Source organism: Schistocerca serialis, chromosome 8, assembly GCF_023864345.2.
Source record: "Schistocerca serialis cubense isolate TAMUIC-IGC-003099 chromosome 8, iqSchSeri2.2, whole genome shotgun sequence".
Taxonomy (NCBI): Eukaryota; Metazoa; Arthropoda; class Insecta; order Orthoptera; family Acrididae; genus Schistocerca; species Schistocerca serialis.
The window spans coordinates 95059758-95076427 of NC_064645.1; the positions used below are offsets into that span (position 1 = coordinate 95059758).

At 43.7% G+C, this 16670-nt stretch overlaps 1 protein-coding gene across 3 annotated transcripts in view; it reads right to left on the bottom strand.

Annotated features, from left to right (window-relative positions):
• LOC126416278 (uncharacterized) overlaps positions 1 to 16670 on the bottom strand; it is a 47790-nt gene that overhangs the window by 8658 nt on the left and 22462 nt on the right. For 2 of the 3 annotated variants that reach the window (XM_050083920.1, XM_050083921.1), the window contains exon 2: positions 6946 to 7106. The gene's annotated coding sequence lies outside the window, so the exon portion shown is untranslated. The remainder of the gene's footprint in view (positions 1 to 6945; positions 7107 to 16670) is intronic. The other variant, XM_050083922.1, reaches the window with a different exon arrangement.

A 16670-nucleotide genomic window follows, 5' to 3' on the forward strand; every position in this document is an offset into this window, starting at 1 on the left:
GAGGAGTTTGTGGCACAACTTGACTACAAGAAGAGATCGTTTGGTAGGACACGTTCTGAGGCATCAAGGGATCACCAGTTTAGTATTGGAGGGCAGCGTGGAGGGTAAAAATCGTAGAGGGAGACCAATAGATGAGACACTAAGCAGGTCCAGAAGAATGTAGGCTGCAGTAGGTAATGGGAGATGAAGAAACTTGCACAGGATAGAGTAGCATGGAGAGCTGCATCAAACCAGTCTCAGGACTGAAGACCACAACAACAACAACAACAACAACAACAACAACTAACTGATTAATAGAGACACGGGATTTAGCTCCGCATGGCATGGGAACCATCACTGGCGGTACTAAGGCATCGTCGGCCGCAGACGAACGAATCCGTCTCAACACAGACGGGAAATCGGAGGCCGCACAAACTTAAACCTGGTCGCCAACACTCTGTCCACGAACGCGCTGGGCCGCGATTTGCGGCTACGCTTTTCCTGCGTCGCGCATGCGGAGACCGTGGCCCGTTTCTCCGGCAGTGGGCAGTAAATGTCGCCGCGCTCTATGATTTGTCTGTATTGACATTATAGCCCCGTTCCTTGGCGCCTGCGTTTTTCTAGCGAACCAGAGCATATGTTGGCGAGCAACTGCAGCAAATCGTCAATAAGTACCTGATGATGTCGAGAAGTTTTCTCTTTGAAATATAGTGCAGCTTCCACAACATTATCCGACGCCTTCCGTGAACCGATGAAGCATTACACCTTTTCTGTAGTTAATTTAACGTAGTGGGTTCGCTAGAGGCCAAGGGTTTGGAGTTATTCAAGAAAAATGTACAAAATTGACCTTCAAACGCACCTTCACCCCCACACTCATCTCCCTCCACTTATGATTCCTCCTATGTTATTCGTGGCACCCCCTCCTACCACTGTGCAAAAATGTCCGACTGCACGAACTATTCCAGATATTCGACCGGTTTTTGGTCTCTATTGATTGGGCTATTACACCACCGACATAGTCAGCTATTTCATTAACATTATTAATTTGAACGTGCCCAACAGGTAATGAAAGAAAAAGAAATTTTGTAAACTTTGTGCTAAAACTAACTGCATTTCTTAGTCAGAAGACGTGACGAATATACGATTTATGTTATGCTGTTGAAATGCACAGAATTGTTAGGTAAAATTTATACAAACGTCAATTTTACTGTTTGTAACTGCTCCACTGAGCCGGTGGCGTAATAAGGCCAGTCATTGAGGACCATTAAATGTCGAATATCGGTGGGATTGTTGTCTCTACAATTGCCTTCCCATTTCTGTCAATCCCTGTTGTACAGCCACTGGCGGAATCCGAGCTAGAGAAACGAAGGCGAAGAAGTGGGCTGTGGTGTTATTTGAAGGAGTCTTGTCGGTATTCATGTGAAGCTGTTTCGGAAAAGTAATTTGAAACACCTATTTCGTGAACGCCTGTCAGCCTCCTCCCAAAAGTTAGTTCATTGTTAGAGCCGAAAACATGGGAACGTAAGGGTTTAGCGTCCAGCATAGAGATGGGCGAGGACTGTGTGACGATTTCACGGGCGACGCAGACATTCTAAGGCACTGGTCATAAACAACGGTGCAGAGTGTCGTAAATCATGAACCGAGCCCTCAAGGTTCCAGCAGCATTTGATATGCTAACAGTTTTAATACAACAGTTCAAAAACGTAAAAGAAAAGAGTGACGAACAGTTCAGAGAACAATCAAGGGGAGCATGACGAAAAATTTACAAAATTATATAATTATATAAGAAGATCGAAGAAAATCAAAGAGGAGTGAGGAACGAAATAAGAAACTCAAAGAGCAAGTTAAGCAGATACAGGATCAGTTAACACAGAAAGCTGACTAACATCCATGTGGTTTTGATCATAAATTTAGGACACTGGCTTTAGAAAGCTAAGGAAAAGACTGATGAATCAAGAAAAGATATTGACAGCAACGTGAAGAGTATCGAGACAAGTAGTACAAAGATAGGACAAGTCACGGAGAAGGTCATTAAGGAAGTACTAAGTTGCACAAAACTGCAATAAAGAAAGTAGATGAGCGAGTCGAAGTTTTTACCACAACCGAAGAACATGTGTGTAATGATTCGTCGTCTGATAGGACCGTTCCGACAAATTTGAGTGATCATGAAGAGATCGCAGAGCTATTACAATTGAAGAAAAAATAGGCTTACACCAGTTTGCGAAACAGAGAAGCGTTAGTTACGTTACAGAAGGAAACATAGAGGAGCGGCAACTTCGAAAGTTGTGGAAAGGATGGTGATGCGAGCATCAGCGAAGCAGAAATGAGACGAGAAGTAGAAGAACTACGAGACTAAAGGCTTTTTGGTATGAGTCAAGGGTGACCTATGTCTCTGGAAATAGGGAAAATATACGGAGTGTCTCAAACCTTTTGGGTCAAGTCGAAATGGGTGCTAGTGGGTTGACAACCGATTATAAGTATATTGAGATTGGGAACCAATGGTCGAAAGTACATATATGTTGTGTTATACACGGTGTACACCATACAACAACAACGTAGCTCATTTTAATTGTTCAAGGTGACGATCTCTTGAGTCGATGCCTGTACTGGAATAACGCATGCAGTGCTGCCACACTCTTGCAAACATCCTGGAACAGGCAGCGGGTGATAAACAGCATATTCACCTTACCACCAAACAGACGTACTGTACGCAATTTATCTCATAGCACGTTTGTCATATGCGGACCGGATGCACCGCACAGCCGCTTTAACCTGTGCCACATGCATAACATTGTCCCTGGGGTCAGTTGTCCATTGCGTCAGACAGCTTTTGATGTGCCTATAGTGAGGTATGTAGCTGTATACAGTGCGTGACACGTAGTCAAAAATATAATGTTACTCATCGCAAGAGTTGGCAGACATGCAATTAATGTACGATGTGGCAGGTGGTAGTGCCGAAAAAGCAGCATGAATGTACAGAGAATGCTTTCCTGACAAGTATCATCCTAGTTGGAAGAAGTTTATCTGCGTGGACAGCAACTTCTGATAGGCGAAGCCATTCAAGCCACGAGAGACATGTCCGAAACTTAACACTGAGGAGATGCTGCTGGATCGTTTGGCCAACCACCCAGCAAAAGTCACCTGTCAACTTGCCAATGAAAACCACACTTTGATCGATGCGGTGTAGAGAGTAATAGCTGAACAGATATTGCACCCATATCGTAAAGAATGTGTGCAACCAATGGGACCAACGGATTTTGAGCCCCTTGTTCACTTTTGTCAATGGATTAGTCACTTCAGTACCGTAATGCCGAACTTCATACACTTGGTATTGTCGCAACAGTCATTTCTGGAGTGAGGTCAATCCCCATACCACCTACATTGGTAGCCACGAGCAACTGTTCTCTGAAAACGTATGGGTGGTCATTGTCCAAGGTCACTTAATAAGAGTTTATTTGCTGCCTCCGCGTTTGATTGGTCCACGTTACCTGTTGTTCCTGCGAGACGTACCGCCACAGCTCTTGGAGACTGTACCCCTGCTGTCCGCAAAAGGATGTGGTCTTAACGCGACAACACACCAGCCCACATCGATTTTAATGTATGCGAACACTTGAACAACGCATACCCCCATCGTTGGACTGGAAAGCGACGTCCTCTCCAATGGTCAGCGCGATCGCGAGGATCTCATACCTCTGAACCCTTTCCTCTGGGGTTACATCAAGACGTTGGTGTGTGAAACCCCCGTAAAAAAGGATGAAGACCTGCTTGCTAGCGCCCAAGCTGCCTGTTCCTGTTACAACAGATGCCAGATATCTTTAAGAGAGAACTTCATGCGTCGTTGTCATGTATGCATTGAGACTGGCAGTCGTCACTTTGAACAGTTACCATGAGCTATGTTGTCGTTATACGGTGTACACAACACAACAAATTTGCATTTCCGATGACAGGTTCCCTAGTTCAATATAATTGGTCGTGGACCCACCATCACCTGTTTTAATTTGACCCAAAACGTTTGGGACTATATGTAGACCAGCCTATGTGGATGATACAGGAGAGATGTACTGTACATAGAGGCAACAAGGACAACAAACAACCGACAAAGCCCGCTGTGGCAGAGTACTGCCTCTCCCACAAACATGTCATGAATTACGATGGCACCATGTTGTTGCAACAGTCCAACACCTTCTGGAACCGTCTTCTAAAAGAGACTGTAGATATCTGACTACACGACAAGCTAATGAGTAAAGAAGCTTTTTTTCAACCGAGAGAGGCCTCGGAGGCAGGCTTGAGGATGGTCTTAGGGCAGTGGCAAGCTACGTGGAAATCCACTCCCGTCATGGCAGCTGAAGACGACAGGGATGCATTGTCATTGTGTCGGCAGACCCCCACCGGGCATTGGCGACTGAGGACATCCTGATCGAATCCCGGAAACAGGTTTCCAACACCACTGCGCCATATCTGTGCCAGGAGAATGCGTCATTAGGAATGCGTGAAGGTGGGGAGAAGTTGGCTTGCCAGAATATGGCGCCTTTTGGACGATTCCACGCTGCTGTATGACTGAGAAATGATCAAAAGTTTGTTTAATTTTTTTTTTTTTTGAAAAGATCGAAGGTGGAAAGCGAGACCAGATAATACATATATTTCCGAACTGAGCGTTCTGGATTTCTTTGGTGCGACTAGTACGTTCACGCTGTATTCAGTATGTAGTTTATTGTTGACAGTCGAAAACGTTATACGTATTTTCGAGTGCTCGGCGAATTTTTTCTTTTTAAAAGGATGGATCAAAGAATTTGCATTAAATTTTGCTTGAAAACCGGAATAAAGTGCAGCACCGCATTCAAAATTTTGACAGTAGCTTTTGCTGACTAAGATAAGAGTTTACGAGTGATATAAACGTTTCAAAAGGAGTCGAGAAGACGTTGAAGATGGCGATCGCCCTCTACGTCATAGCACATCAGTTACTGACGGCAACGTGGAGGAAGTAATGAAAATGGTTCCGGAAAATCGCCGAATCACCATGACAGGTTGCTGCTGATATCGGCATATCCGTTGGCTCATGCCACGCAATTTTCGGGATGTTTTGCTCATGAAACGTGTAGCAACAAAGTTTGTTCCGAAATCGTTGAATTTTGACCAAAAACGACATCGCGTAGGTATGCTCAGGAACTGTTGAATGAAGTCGACAACTTATAAAGAAGGTAATAACAGACGTCAAAACATGATCATATGCGTATGACGTAGAAACCACTGCCCAAGTGTCCCAATGGAAAATGCCTGAAGAGTCAATACCGAAAACATTTCGACAAGTTCGATCACATGTGGAGGTTTTTCTCACTGTTTTCTTCGATTACAGTGGCATAGTGTATCACGAGTTTCTGACTTATGGTTGTATGGTCAATGAGGAGTACTATCTGGAAATTATGCGCCGTTCGAGTGATGCAATCCGAAGAAAACGAGCAGAATTGTGTTAAACCTACTTGTGGAAATTGCATCACGATAATGCTCCCTCTCGCACCTCCATATTTGTTTGCGTTTTTTGGCAAAAAACAAAACCCCCCCCTTGCGACTTCTTTCGAGACCCGAGGCTGAAGAGAACCACAAGCGGACGTCGTTTTTCCATCTCTGACGGGATAAAAACAGAATCGTAGAAGGAGCTGAACGCCAGATCGAAAAGTGAATTCCAGAAGTGCTTCCAAGATTGGAAAAAGCGTTGGCACAAGTATATTATATCTCAGGGGTGTAACGAGACATCCTCCTCTGGTGTCACTCTTCCCCAACAGTAGTTGTCGATACCAGTGTTATTTTTTTTTCGAAATTTGGACACGTCAGTATTGTCTCATTTGCTTTTCCGAAAACTTTCATATAATTTTATACACAGTATGTTATATTTCAAGCTAAAATTTATGAAAAGGAATTACTTTATAAAATATTTTAGTTTCATTGTTAGAATCGATAACTACTAGTTCTGAATGTACAGTTAAAATTATTTTTTTAGAGACATTTGAAATTAAGAATTATTTGCACACTTAAAATTTGTATTATTTATTACGCAATCCTGTACTGTTTACTAAGTTTATTTCTGGGTTCATTTATGAAATAATAATCGAAATTAATAATGTAACGAAAACTAGTAGGAATTCATTTGTTACGAAAAAGCCGAAACCCGTTGGAATATTGTTATTTCCGCAGAGTGTGAGAGCCGTAAGCTTGTCTCTGATGTGATTGGACGTATTCTTGTATAACAGGTGCGAAAAATGTAATTTCGGCTTTGTTACTGTGTGATATACTAAAATGTGAGAAAATCAGTGGAAAATATATTTACCAAAACAAAATTCTGCAGAAACAATCTTCCAATTTACTTAGTTCAAACCAACCGTGAGGACCTGGGATGTTAGATTTTCAGCTTCAAGAATCGGACCCCTAGACAAGAAGAAGCCATCTCAACATGACAAGTTAAGTAAACTTGAAACTTTATTGTAACCTTTGCCCCTCTCAAATTTTCGTAAAAGACTTTGCTTATTAATTACTTGGACTGGGCATTATTTAATGTGGACAATAGATGGAACAAGGAAGGAGGATGGAGATTACAGGGGGATTACTTTGAAGTTGCAGTTGATAAATAAGCACAGACTCCTAAAACTTTCCCGCTGTTTTTGATCACACCTCGTGTGTCTACTGTGGTTTACTAGACACTTGGGTTGTTCCACAGAAATTGTAGATTGCTGTCGTTACTTTAAAAAAAAATGTACAAAAGTGAAAGAATACGATCATTACGGAACTTCTGTCAACACTGATTTTGATAAATGAAGTGAAGGAAGAAATTATGAATAATATTGTGTTGCTGAAAGTCGAGGCACTGTAAGACAAATTTGCTTAAGCATTTTAATTTATCACTGTTGTTATAACTGAACTGGTACACTCTACAGTTACGGTAATAGGTTTTACCAGCAGCTTACGAACACTTACGAAGAGGCGTGTGCTTCCTAGGCGCTCGGCGGTACTCTCTCTCCAAAGCGCAGTCTCAGACGTTGAATCCTGTTATTGAGCTCTCAGCGATCTACAGCGCCCACTTTGCACGGTCAGAGGCTGGGCAGCTGGTGTGAGTTAGGGCAGACTTCCTCGGCCTACTGGAAAGAAATGAACGTAAAATTAAAAGTTAATAATAATTCAGAAGTATGTATCAGAAAGTTATAGGGATAGAAGTAATATCTCTTTAAATTCTACTAATTATCCTTGCACAATTCTATGAGTGAATTACGTTTCCTACTTGACCATCTGTATACTCGTAGAATCGATTCACAAAGTAGTACAGTACTATTACTATTCCACGAGCGCATAATTACTATTTGTAATATTCTCTCTGGTGTGATGAGAGGACTTTAGGATCTCCTCCGTGCCGAATAGCCGCATTGAATAATTGTAATTTTGCTATCGAGATTACTGGAAGAAAGAGATTGAAAATATATTGTATGCTACTCAAGAAAATATATACTGAGCATTTACATCAAAGTTGTGTAAGGAATTTCATTATATATGTATTCTCTAATTGGAAATCTGCACGGAGGTGTCGTTTCGTTGGTAATCAGTAGGGAACTTCCGATGAATTGGAAACGAACCTGCAGTTATTAGATCCAAGAGCTCCATTATTTCATCGGATAATTAACCTCTATCAAAGTAAACTTTCCGCTTGATCTGAGGTTTCCCGACTGACTACGCAACGCAAGAAAACCAAGACATTTTATTTACACAGGATTGCAGATCGATTCGAATCATCGAGACTGCGGACAAGGAGAGTCATCGTCCGATTCTGATTAAACAAGTAAAGCTTAATTATGACTTTCTTGAGAGACGTGATGACTGTGATATGGCTGCTTATGAATGAGATCATTAATAAAATACTAATAACTAACTTTCCTCCTCACCAGCAACCAGTATAAACACAATATTAATTAAAATTATATAGACATATTCTCTTTTGAAGAAAAGTTAAGTTCATGACTTTAGAGGTGCAATGTTTAAGTGATTCATTTCATATCTAACGGACCTATGCTCTTTTAACACTGAATCTTCTTTCGGGTATGGACAAGTTAAAAGTGTTGTTCTACAGCGTTTAATGTGAGGTCTGCTTCTGTTCTTATAACACTGTTTGACAAAAAAAAACTGAAGGGGAGTAAATGAAACTTCAGCATTTGAGAGAGTACGTCATACGATTTCAGTGACAACATCGAGTCAGTTGTAAGGAGAACTTGGCAGTATTAGCCTGCTTATTAACAGTAAGACGTAGCACCTCCTCTGGTGCGACCGCTTGCACTGATTCGGTTTGGGAAGGGTGTCATAAAGCCTTGTATCGTCTCCTGAGGAAAGGCGACCTGGTCCTTGATATCTCGAATGCTGGCAACAGGATGTAGTTGACGTCCGAGCTGCTGCCACACGTGTCCTGTCGTTGACAGATCTGAGGCTCTTACTGGCCACAGAAGTACCTTAAAGCACGCAGACGCTTCGTAAAGAGAAGTGCCGTTTGTGGTCGAGTGATGTCCTCTTGAAAAATGATACGGCGATGCTGTCGCACGAGAGGTGACACAAGAGGACGCAGAACGCACGTGGCATACCGATGTGACGTCATACCTCCCTCAATCGGAGGCAATCGCGACCTAAAGTCGTACCCGACCGCTTAGCACGCCATGCCGCCAGGAACAACATCGCAGAGCCCTACCCACCAAAATACTGGAAGAATGGGTTCTCTCGCCAGTCCGCAGACGTACTAGCCGAAGGCGATCATCAAGGGTAGTGCAGATCCGCACATCATCGCACATCATCCCATAAGAGTGTGCCACAAATTAACTCCATCAAAACGCGAAACAGTCCAGCGCCCCAGTTCGTCCATGGCTCACCGGAGTCGGAGGAATACTACTCTTTGTTTTTCGTGCCTGCTTCTGGGCACCTTTGTCGTCAGCGATAGTGTTACATTCGTAACATGGAACGATACTGTGCCCTTACAGTCTCCTATCTGATACCCACGATCCCTACATGGGATATACGTTGGTGGTAACTTAACAGTCGCAAAGTCTTCTTCAAATAGATGTTCTCTAAATTTACCAATAGATTTTCGCCGGAGCTACGTCGTCTTTCTTCCGTGGATTCCAGTTCAAGTTCCCCGAGCGCCTCTGCTACACTTTCGTATGGGCTGTACCCGTTTGCACTGATCCTAGCAGCGCCTCTTTTAATGCGTTCGACGTCTGCTGCCTTGCCTGATAAGGATTCCAGACACTATAGCGGTACTCTAAAATTGGTCAAACTAGTGTGTTGTATGCTATTTCCATAATAGACACACTGAATTTTTCCAGAACCTTCCAAAACATCTATGTCTCCCTTTCGCCTTTACATTGATTTCTTGTTGCTTTTAGTGTTAAACCTGAATACTATCACAGATTTTATTCAACCTGTAAATTGAGCAAGCAGTAAAGGAAACAAGAGAAAAATTTGGAGTAGGAATTAAAATCCATGGAGAAGAAATAAAAACTTTGAGTGTTGCCGATGACATTGTAATTCTGTCAGAGACAGCCAAGGACCTGGAAGAGCAGCTGAACGGAATGGACAGTGTCTTGAAAGGAGGCTATAAGATGAACATCAACAGAAGCAAAACGAGGATAGTGGAATGTAGTCGAATTACATCGGGTGATGCTGCGGGAATTAGATTAGGAAATGAGATGCTTAAAGTAGTAAATGAGTTTTGCTATTTGGGGAGCAAAATAACTGATGATGGTCGAAGTAGAGAGGACATAAAATGTAGACTGGCAAAGGCAAGGAAAGCGATTCTGAAGAAGAGAAATTTGTTAACATCGAGTATAGATTTAAGTGTCAAGAAGTCGTTTCTGAAAGTACTTGTATGGAGTGTAGCCATGTATGGAAGTGAAACGTGGACGATAAATAGTTTAGCCAAGAAGATAATAGAAGCTTTCGAAATGTGGTGCTACAGAAGAATGCTGAAGATTATATGGGTAGATCACATATCTAATGAGGAGGTACTGAAGAGCATGGGGGAGAAGAGAAATTTGTGGCACAACTTGACTACGAGAAGGGATCGATTGGTGGGGCATATTCTGAGGGATCAAGGGATCACCAATTTAGTATTGGAGGTCGGCCGGGGTGGCCGAGCGGTTCTAGGCGCTACAGTCTGGAACCGCACGACCACTACGGTCGCAGGTTCGAATCCTGCCTCGGGCATGGATGTGTGTGATGTCCTTAGGCTAGTTAGGTTTAAGTAGTTCTAAGTTCTAGGGGACTGATGACCTCAGAAGTTAAGTCCCTAGTGCTCAGAACCATTTGAAGACTACTCGAACCGCTGGATCTATGAGAATAGTAGCTTCGACGACAGTATTTCGCATAGTTTTAATCTGCGAATGAGTAGAATTACGAAGTTTTGGACGATTCAGATTACGAAGCAGCATTCTAGATATAAAACGATAAGCCGTAAATTCTCGTTCCCAGTTCTTCATAAAATCGACGGCAAGGGAGAAAGCAAACAGCACATCGTTCCGTATGCAATTTTTGTTCGAAGTTATACATATGGAGTAAGAATATACACTTATATGAATACGATTTGTCTAATGATTTACAAGTTTACGTGCTTTGCTATCGTAGATGAAACTAACTGCCAGAAAGATAACGAAACTGCCAATTTTCACACAACACATTTTATTTCTCGCGGTCAGTTTCAGCAGAAAAGCTGTACAGTGTCGTTTAAAGCGCAGAAAATTAATGTCCACCCAAATCTTCATTAGAATATCTTATAAAATTTAGATGCAAATCGCTGAAGAACTGTTCAAAATTTCTCTTCCACTGTTCGAAATTTCTCCTTTACATATTACATATACACTGAAGCGCCAAAAAAAAACTGGTATAGGGATGCCTATTCAAATACCGAGATTTGTGAACAGACAGAAGACGGCGCTGCGGTCGGCAACGCCTGTATAAGACAACAAGTGTATGGCGCAGTTGTTGGATCGGTTATTGGTTTCTGCTGCTACAATAGCAAGTTATCAAGATGTAAGCGAGTTTGAACGTGATGGCGGCACAGGAGCGGCACAGGAGCGATGGGATACAGCATCTCCGAGGCAGCGATGAAGTGGGGATTTTCCCGTACGACCGTTTCACGAGTAACCGTGACTATCAGGAATCCGGTAGAACATCAAATCTGCGACATCGCTGCGGCCGCAAAAAGATCCTACAAGAACGGGACCGACGGCGACTGAAAATAATCGTTCATCGCGACAGATATGCAACCCTTCCGAAAATTGCTGCAGATTTCAATGCTGGGCCATCAACAAGTGTCAGCGTGCGAATCATTGAACAAAACTTCATCGGTATGGGCTTTCGGAGCCGAAGGCCCACTCGTGTACCCTTGATGACTGCACAACACAAAGCTTTACGCCTAGCCAGGACCCGTCAACACCGACATTGGACTGTAGATGACTGGAAACATGTTGCCTGCTCGGACGACTCTCGTTTAAAATTGTATTGAGCGGACGGACGTGGGTGTGGAGACAACATCGTGAATCGATGGAGTTTGCATGTCAGCAGGGGACTGTTCAAGGTTGTGGAGGCTCTGTAATGGTGTGAGGCGTGTTCACTTGGAGTGATAAGGGACCCCTGATACGTCCAGATACGACTCTGACAGGTGACACGTACGTAAGCATCCTGTCTGATCACCTGCATCCATTCATGTCCATTGTGCATTCCGACGGACTTGGGCAATTCCAGCAGGACAATGCGACACCCCACGATCCAGAACTGCTACAGAGTTGCTAGAGGGATACTCTTCTGAGTTTAAACACTTCCGCTGGTGCACCTAACTCCCCAGACATGAACATTATTGAACATATCTGCGATGCCTTGCAACGTGCCGTTAAGAAGAGATCTCCATCCCCTCGTAGTCTTACGAATTTATGGACATCCCTGCAGGATTCGTGGTGTCATTTCCCTCTAGCACTACTTGAGACATTAGTCGAGTCCATGCCACGTCGTGTTGCGACATTTGTGCGTGCTCGCGTGGGACCTACACGATCGTAGGCAGGTATACCAGTTTTTTTGGTTCTTCAGTGGAATTTGGATGTGAAATCTGAGAGGTAAGTTTCTCCTGTGGTACACTGAAGGTACGCCATGCTACTCTTAGATGCTACATCTGCGTTTACATAAACAGTGCACAGGCCACCGTAAACTGCCTGGCGCAGGGTATGCTGTATTAACACTGTAGCGTCGCTACCTGGTCTTAGGTGAAATTTGTAAGAAGCTGCCACTGAGTGCTGCGTTGGGCCGCCCGCTGTGGCCTAGCGGTTCTAGGCGCTTCAGTCCGGAACCGCGCTGCTGCTACGGTCACAGGTTCGAACCCTGCCTCTGGCATGGATATGTGTGATGTCCTTAGGTTAGTTAGGTTTAGGTAGTTCTAAGTCTAGGGGACTGATGACCTCAGATGTTAAGTCCCATAGTGCTAAGGGCCATTTGCTGCGTTGGCTACTGCTGGCCGGTATGCGCAGCTTTGCGACAGGTATGCATGTATGCAAAACGATTGCGAAATGGGGTAGCCGTGTTCTGTGGAACGTGCACCTCCCAGCAACAATAGCCGGCGCTAGCAGAACTGTGGGAAGGCGTCCCCACACCAGGGCTAGAACTGTGTTACGAATTAGGGGACCGAGAGCTAGGCAGTAGCGCAGAAAATGTGCCCCGAGGCCTTATAAACAACTGCGAATTTTGAGAAAAATTCATTCAGGGCCGAGCAGTACTACCAAGGCGCCAGGGCTGTGCCAGCTGCAGCCGCGAGTTCGACACCAGGTCGGGGCAGCCGCCTCTCGCACTAGGTCCACCTCGGAGAATTTGGTGCCACAGTGAAACGGACCTGCCGTCTGCACCAGCCGCCGCCAGCCTCCTGCCAGGAGGCAGCGGATCGTGTCCCGTGCACGGCAGCCGTCCTTCGTCACAGCGGAATACGTGAGCCACGCGTGACTCGCCTCGACACGGCCGTTCGACTTCAGAAGGCAGGCACGGCAAGGAGGAGCAGCCCGCCGATGACGTCACAGCCTTGGCTAGAGCTCCTACATAACAGGCTGAATCGTCCGCCATGTTCTCTCCATCTCTTTCAGCAGTGTTTGCCCTGTAGGTGGTTGACTCATTCACGAAACTTTTTAAAGTATTTTTTATAAAATATTTCGTATTGTATGTATCAACTGAACCAAACAGTAATTAATTTTTATAGAGATATTTAGTATGCCCTTTTCATATAATAGAAAAACTGAAATTTAAAGTTACAAAACTATAGAAATGCAGACTCGGAACTTGGGTGATAATTCGAAGTTATCAAATGTGACGAGTTGAGAACTCGGTACCAGTGTCTTCAAACATGGGTGTTACGCAGTAACAACCTGCGGCTATGTACTAGTTTTGCCTTTAGACAGCCACTTATGAAAGAGGTGTTTATTTTTTTATTCAAAAGGAGGTACTTTAAGAAATGTCGCATTTTCATTGTACTGAGATGGGGGAAAGTATAGTTTCACCTTACAGTGAAATGAATTTTTGTTAATAGTTAGCCGGCCGAAGTGGCCTTGCGGTTAAAGGCGCTGCAGTCTGGAACCGCAAGACCGCTACGGTCGCAGGTTCGAATCCTGCCTCGGGCATGGATGTTTGTGATGTCCTTAGGTTAGTTAGGTTTAACTAGTTCTAAGTTCTAGGGGACTAATGACCTCAGCAGTTGAGTCCCATAGTGCTCAGAGCCATTTGAACCATTTTTTATTAATAGTTTCATCTGTCATGTAACCAGCATTCATTTGATGTACTTCATCATAGGTTTGTTGCTTGTTGAGGCGTGGTAAAGACTGTTCTTTGAAGGTTATGTTACTTGTGGTGGTTCCCTGACAATGACCAACCCACTACAAAAATATCTGAATTATCAGTGCCTATATAAGACATGAATTAAGTATTAATCAATTTGCGTATGTATGTTTATGATAAGACGTAAAATACATAAAAATATTCCTCTCACTTTTCCAGTTGCGAAAATATCTCAGGAACTGAAAATTTTTCAGATGAGCTGCTTCAGTACAGTTTTCGACTGGGAAGAAACGCAACTGCATGCGACTGGCTTTATGTTTATAACTACCTTCATTAGCGTATATTTACAATACACAACTGAACGCCGGGTGGTTTCTATTTGTTTCTCCGACAGTCATCTTTTTCTTCATTCTCGGTCATTAGGAAATCTAAACATACGAAAACCATTTTTGCTCTAGTTAGTGCGGTTCGCAGCTGAGCAGACACCCATATTTAAGACGAATTCTTCAATACACTTAATTAGAAATCTCCCCTAGCACTGTGACTCGTATGTAAACAACCATGAATATCCCATAGTTTGGGGAAAACATGACGGACAGTTCAGCTCGGACTACAGAAGTCAGCCTTGGCATACTGACGGGCCGTCGGCTCGTGGCCGACGTGGCTGACGTCAGCATCCCAGGGCACCAAAGCAGCTACAGTCAGCGAGTGCAGTACTTAACTAAACTACTCAAAACGTCTTCGTCTAGAAAATCGTGATCGGCTATGGTCGAGCCGCCATATTGTAATGGTGCATTCGTAGTTTCTCTGCTTGCGATTTTAGAGTAGTTCGGACACATTATGTCCCGTTAAAAAAAAATGGCTAAAATGATATGGCTGTCGTTTTGCTCTTCAATCCGAAGACTGTATTGATGCAGCTCTCCGTGCTACTCTATCCTGTGCGAGCCTCTTCATCTCTGAATAACTACTGCAACCTACATCTTCCTGAATCTGCTTACTACGTTCATCTCTTAGTCTCCCTCTACCCCTTTATCTCCAACACTTACCTCCAGTACTAAAGTGGCAATCCCTTGATGTCTCAGAATGTGTCTTATCAACCGATCCTTTCTCATACTCAATTTGTGCGGCAAATTTGTTGTCTTCCCAATTCTCTTCATTTCCTCCTCATTAGTTACGCGATCCATTCAACTAATCTTCAGCATTCTTTTATAGCATTATTTTTCAAAATATTTTATTCTCTTCTCGTCTAAACTGTTTATCACCCATGTTACACTTCCATACATGGCTACACTTCGGACAAATACCTTCAAAAGAGTCTTCCTAACATGTAATTCTATTCGGTGCTAATAAATTTCTCCTCTTCAGAAATGCTTTTCTTGCTATTGCCAGTCTACAATGATGAGCCAAAACATTATGACCTGCTTAACAGCTCCTTTGTCCGTCTTTCGAACGAAATACACATCTGATTCTGCGTATCAGGGATCCGACAGTTTGTTGGTGGCTTTGTGTAGATGTGGCATTACATGACTACGTATAGGTCATGTAATTTGCGTAAATAACGGTCCGCTGATTTGGGTGCGCGGTGATGGCGCCCAATAGCGACCCAGATGGGTTCCATAGGATTTACATCAAGCTAATTTGGCCGCCCAGATATTAACGTGAATTCACTATAGTTGTTGTTGTTGTGGTCTTCAGTCCAGTGACTGGTTTGATGCAGCTCTCCATGCTATTCTATCCTGTGCAAGCTTCTTCATCTCCTAGTACCTACTGCAACCTACGTCCTTCTGAATCTGCTTACTGTATTCATCTCTTGGTCTCCCTCTACAATTTTTACCTTCCTCGCTGCCCTCCAATACTAAATTGGTGATCCCTTGATGCCTCAGAACATGTCCTACCAACCGATCTTCTAGTCAAGTTGTGCCACAGATTTCTCTTCTCCTCAATTCTGTTCAATACCTCCTCACTAGTTATGTGATCTACCAATCTAATCTTCGGCATTCTTCTGTAGCACCACATTTCGAAAACTTCTATTCCCTACTTGTCCAAACTATTTATCGTCCATGTTACACGGCTACACTACTATTCACTATAACGCTCCTCAGACCACCGTAGATCTGTTCTAGGTCCGAGATTCGAACTGTTAAACTGCTGAAAGATGACATTGTCGTTGAAGAAGACATCAAGCATGAAGGGATGCAGGTGGTTCGCAGCTGTCAGGCGTGCCTTCAATTACTACCACATGACACATGCAAGCGCAGGAGAATGTATCCTATAGTACACTGAAGAGCCAAAGAAAATGCTTCACCTGTCTAATATCGTGTAGAGCCCTCGCGAACACGCACAAGAGCCTCAACACGACCTGGCATGGACTCGCCTAATTTCTGAAGTAGTGTTGGAGGGAACTGACACATGAATCCTGCATGGCTGTCCATAAATATGTAAGAGTACGAGGGAGTGGAGATCTCTTCTGAACAGCACGTTGCAAGGCATCCCAGATATGCTCAATAATGTTCATGTCTAGGGAGTTTGGTGGGCAGCGGAAGTGTTAAACACAGAAGAGTATTCCTGGAATTGTTCTGTAGCAATTATGGACATGTGGGATCTTGGATTGTCCTGATGGAATTGCTAATGTCCGTCGGAATGCACAATGGACATGAACGGATGCAGGTGATCAGACAGGATGCTTACGTACGTGTCACTTGTCAGTCGTATCTAGACGTATCAGGGGTCCCATATCACTCCAACTGCATCATTACAAAGCCTCCACCAGCTTGAACAGTCCCCTGCTGACATGCAGGGTCCATGGATTCATGAGGTTGTCCCCATACTCCTACACGTCCATGCGCTCGATACAATTTGAAACGAGACTC